This window comes from Pinus tabuliformis, chromosome 1_2 (genome assembly GCF_031772625.1).
Source record: "Pinus tabuliformis cultivar Carrire ecotype Pingquan chromosome 1_2, CPIR1, whole genome shotgun sequence".
In the NCBI taxonomy this organism is placed as follows: domain Eukaryota; kingdom Viridiplantae; phylum Streptophyta; class Pinopsida; order Pinales; family Pinaceae; genus Pinus; species Pinus tabuliformis.
In genome coordinates this window covers 738930936-738936427 of record NC_142298.1, presented here as the reverse complement: position 1 = coordinate 738936427, position 5492 = coordinate 738930936, and the positions used below count along the sequence as shown (strand labels likewise).

The window sequence follows — 5492 nt, the reverse complement described above, 5'->3', positions numbered from 1 at the left end:
TCACTTCGCACCTCTCCCCTTGATGACTCACATGGAATTACGTAACTCTCTCTCTCTTAATGATACATTACACTCTTCTCTTACGCACTCATTAAAAGACATGGCATATTCCTCTTACACTCATTAAAGGCATGTCATAAAATATTCCTCTTATGTGCTCTTTAATGCATATGTTAAACTATCCTTAACTAAGGCATGCATACCTTTCCTTAATGGCGTAAGTTACTAAGGCATGTATTTCTCTCCTTAATGGTATGAGTTACACTCCCCTAAATGTCATGTGTTACTCTTCCTCAAGGCATGTGTATTGCACCTCCTTTATGACAAGAATCTTTGCCGCCCCACTACACATGTATCTCATGTATTCTCACCTAACCACTACTACTTGTGCATTGTGAAATAAGAATGTGAGAGAGAGTTTGAGAGACTTTAAGATGATTGTGAGAGAGATATAGAGACTTAGAGAGTAAGAGCAAAACTTGGTGAGCCAAGGTTGATTTAGTGCTTCAATGTTTCAATGTTGATTTAGAAGAAGGGAAGGATTATTGTATGTTTGCATTTGTTACTGCTACCAGTGATATTCATGCCACAACTTGTTCAGTTTTGGGTGAACTTACTCATTCTCTTGATCTCTCATTGTACTATGCTCTACTAAACAATCGATATCTAATAGGAAAAAAAATGGTTGGGATTTCCCCTTGTGGGTTTTTCCCTAGTCATTGGACCTAAATTCTTTGTCTCATTTTGTTGTTGGTTGTGTTCTATTATGCATTTGGTTTATGTTCTATCTATAATTGCTTAACTAATATTACAATAGAAAAACGTTTTCTGAATAAGTAATTGTTTCTACATAGAATATCATAATTTCAACAGATTGGTCTCTATCTCTATCCTATAAGCATGTACACAAATGCATCATACATTTTAATTGTTAGCAGTATGTAGTGAAGTCATAGTGAACTGCATTTGGTTAGTATCATGGTTATTTTTTCCTATTTTTCTTATTTAAACATGAAAGGCATCAAATAAATAGAAGTACTTTCCATGGTCTCTACCATCAATCTTGGAATTGTCAACAAGTAAATATTTCTTTTGTTTGTATATTGTCTTGTAAAACATTCACTAACAGATTTCATTTGATCAATTGAAATTCTATTCAAATGGTACAAAATATAGTTTATTCTACTATCATTCAAAGGAACCTCTAAATTCCATTAGCACAATCTCATTATCGACCTTTTTCCTACAAGTCAACTCAAAAGAGAGCTCTGGCATCTCATGGCTATTTGTTTTCCATTAGATTGTTCTTGTGGGGGGGTGATAAAAAACAACAACAGGAAAAAGGTTTTTGGATGTTGTTCATTTTCTTTTCTTTTATGTAATATAAAAGAGATATTGACCATTGAGTTTGGGATACCAGATACATATGGATGTTGGTCTCTTTGGTTTATGCTTAATTTTCCAAGAGGGTTTGTATTTAAGCTTCACGAGAATGGGAGATATGTGGAATGTTAGGATTTGTTTATGGTGAATCTTTTCCACCCTTGGTGCCAGAATGGAGTGTTCTATTTTTCCTCATTTTGTTTTCCTTGGCTGAGGGGTGTTTCTAGAATTGGAGGACAAGAGATCTTGATCATTTGTTCATAAACCATGAAGGAAAAGCCATTAAATTCTTGGCCCAAACTTATGGAACAATGTCAAAAGAATATGATGTGAACTTAGAAACAGGTTTTTCTCATGAAGTAGAGAAATGACATCGAATCAATATTGGTGGGAGTGATACATTTAAATATGAAGATAACAAAGATAATTTTATGAATATGCCCATGGGGTATCATCATAGTCCCAATGGTTATTATTTTCTAAACTATTACGATGACACTAAATGGATTTCTTACAAATTTATATCCCATGGGATTGATTGATTGAGGTTGAAGAGGATAAAATTAAAGTAATTGAGAAAGTTCAATAGTTACAATAATGTTGTAAGCCAACATAGCACCACATACTATTTTATTAGTAGCAGGTTGTGTGCCTATTTTGAATCAGTATGCATGTATACATACACATGATATGGTCATGTATGCAAAGGAAATGGATTTTACTTGTTGGTTCATTCTTTTTGGGACTACCAATCAATCCAAAGGTGCATGTGAATTTTTTCAAGCATGTATATCAGCTTATCTATGTGTCAACTCTCGATTCCTTCACGTTCATGGATTGTCCAATGTCACCTAGATGATTCCTTGTGAAACTTCTTAATTCCCTAACTTCATTCACTTGCATCTTCAACTTGGGTAAGACTCTAGAGGATCAATCTGTGTAGGGATTGAATGGGGCATTGCCTAGAAGGTTACATAATCTTACAAAATTGATGGTGTTAGATGTGGTGGTGAATGTTAGTGGACTTGCAATTATTCTCAACAATATGGAACATGGGACATGCATGGGTTGAAGATAAACAACAAAGACAAACTATTATAATGTTTGCAAACTCTTTGACGAAATAATTAAATGGAGTATAACAATGACAATATATAGTGTATTTGTTTTGCAGACATATTTTGGTTTAGTTAAAGAGGGTTTTTCCCTACCTAGACTGCCATCATTAGAGAAAAAGGGGTCATGACCAGGTTTTCAATCTTCATTATATGCTCATGGAGGCAATTGTGAAGGCATGCCAAGCCATTATTAACTTCAATGTAGTGTTGAAAATGCTCTTTACTAGTGGTGGAATTCTATTGAGGCTTAGTTTGAAGGGAAAATCATTGGCTCGAACCTGAAAATACCCCACTTAATTTTACACTCATGAAATGTACATCTACATTACAAAGGTTTTCCAATTGCAGTCTTTCATTAATTTATATGCCACAACTTTCTTATGTTGGGCATGGGGATTTGGTGTCACAAATTGCAATGCTTATAGTATACATAACAAAGGTTTTTGGAAAGTTCCTCTATTTCCTCGATAGAGACATCAAGAACATTGACCATAACATACACAGGATTTTGCAAGGTTTGTTCATGGGGATGGTTATTTTCATGAAACTATAATGATGATGATAACTCTGATAGTAAGAGAACGAGTAGTACTGCAAATGACTATCAACATCAATATCAATATCAACATCCATATGGTAGTGAGTTTGATATTGAGGCACTTGACAATATCAAGGGTAAGGAGTTGGTAGACAAAGCAAGGAATAGATTAGCGAAGAAAGATAAAGTGTTATTGTCCAATTCATGTTCGCAAAAGGCTTACAGTCAATTGTTTTCCAGTTGCAAACATATCATGCATGATGACGAGAAGAAATCAAGACTCGCGTGGCATATATTTGACTACTTTTAGAGAAAATTTGGCAAGCGCCCACTTTCACAATGTCCCACTTCAACTCTTATGCTCAATTGTCTCAAGGGATTAGATGATTTTTCCCACAAAGTGTACCTAGCCTTCTTCATCAGTGCAAATTTTATGTGCCATCATTTGCAAAGCAATGCATTCAAGCAAGATGCAGAAAGGTTTGTGATCGGGTAGTGAACAAATTGGATAAAATAGAGCAGCAATCAAATTCTTTGTCGTAGCACTCTAATGAAAGACATAATTCCCTAGACTCTATTGATTCTCAAGTAGAACAATTGGCTCAAAGTCAAATTTTGTAGAATATAAAATCACAAATGTTATGGATCAGTCCAATTCCATTTTTTTTAGAAATATCATCAAATAATTGGCACTCAATTTAAGTTGCAAGAACAGTTGTTTGATATGCAGAAGATTTTGGATACTAGTATGGTTGATCTTCAAAATTTCTATGTAAGATTTGGAGAAGACATAGGGTTCCTTCAAAAATTAACTTCACAAACACAAGCAAATCACTGAAGTGGCTAGCACTATATCATCTCAATTAGACAATATTCAAAATAAAACGGATGACATTGGCAACACAGTGACTTTGTCATTGGGTCAACAGAAATTGTTACTAGATGGCCAAAGTGTTTCTTTGCAAGGCCTTGATACTCTTACACAAACTCACATTGAAGCATTTGAATAAATCAAGTATCAGTATAGTAGCTTGCTGATAATGCTCACCAACACTAGCTTGAGTTCACTACTTACCAAGAGGAGCTTTAGGAAACTCATAATCACCTAGCACAAAGCTCCTCTGTGATTTTGTCATCTCAGGAAGCATTTGAGTCAAAGAAATCCACTATGGTCATGGCTCTGGATAAGTTATCTTCATTGCAAAATGTCATTCTTCTTGAATCTCAGGCTATTAATACCATCTTCTTCTACTTGATTATGATGTGTGTGCTCTATATGTTGATAAACACAAAAGCAAACCAATAATGTCAGATGTGTTCTATACTCTATACATTGCATATAATTTTCCATTGAGTTCATCATAGCCCATTTTAAAGGCAACGATCTTTCACAAAAAGGCTAGATTTCCTCAAAGACATTTTATGTAAGAACAACATTTTCATATACTCTTTCTCTCTTCAAGACAACCTGGAAATCAACACACCCTCAAGCCTATAATCATAAAAGGCTACAAATATACCAAGGAATGGTAGTAGCAGTGTAAGATACAGGGGGCTAGTAAGGAAGAAGTGAGTAATGGGAAAAATTGTGACGCACGACAACCATGTTGTTGAATTTTGTGACATGAGAGGGCATGAACAAGAGAACCTCTTAAAACCTTATCTTCTTGATTGATATGAAATGTTATATGTGATAAAGACTTGACTCAACTTGGTCCCTTGGTGGTTCAATTTGGTCCTTTGGATGAGGACTTGACCTTCTAATGGCTACTTTCTTGTCCATTTGAGTTTCAATGACTAGCTTGACCTTCAAACAGCTAGTTTGATGCCCCATCGTCTTTCTTGAATAGACTTTAATGGCTAGTAAGAGGGTTGACTTGGCCACCTTGGATAGATCCTCAATACCCTTAGTTATTTTTCCTTCATTCTTTGATATTTATTTAGTTGATTTTTTTACTTTATTCCATGTGCCACTAGCCCCATTGGCTAGACCAACCCCTGCACTGTCACAAATTCACCCATGTGTGCCATGTCATCATGCAATAATGGGGATCTCTACCACCATAGAGAATCTGGAGAATCTGTCACCTAGGTTTTATCCTACTAACTTTGTAGACCACCTTTGACATATTGAATGCAAAATGTCAAGATTTTCCCCTATTTTGCCACTTAGAACCCCCACGTGCCACATGACCAACTTTCACTACTTGTTTTTGAACAATCTTCACATTTTGGAAAATTTCAATGTGGGATGTCATATTCTCTTCATTCCAAGCATTTTGAGTCAAAGTTGACTTTTTTATTTTCGAGATCACATGCATCAAGAAATGTGTACTACCTCGGGAAATGTGAACTGAAACTGGGAGATTTCACACATACAGACTCAATGACACTTAACCATGCAGTAAGTCATAGTTTCACACTGATGCGGGCTACATTGGCCCATACACTAG

The 5492-nt window shown here is 35.5% G+C and overlaps 1 pseudogene; it reads left to right on the top strand.

The window, feature by feature from the left end:
- Positions 1-212: 212 nt before the first annotated feature.
- On the top strand, positions 213-4583 carry LOC149207886 (protein GAMETE EXPRESSED 1-like; annotated as a pseudogene).
- The last annotated feature ends 909 nt before the right edge of the window (positions 4584-5492 follow it).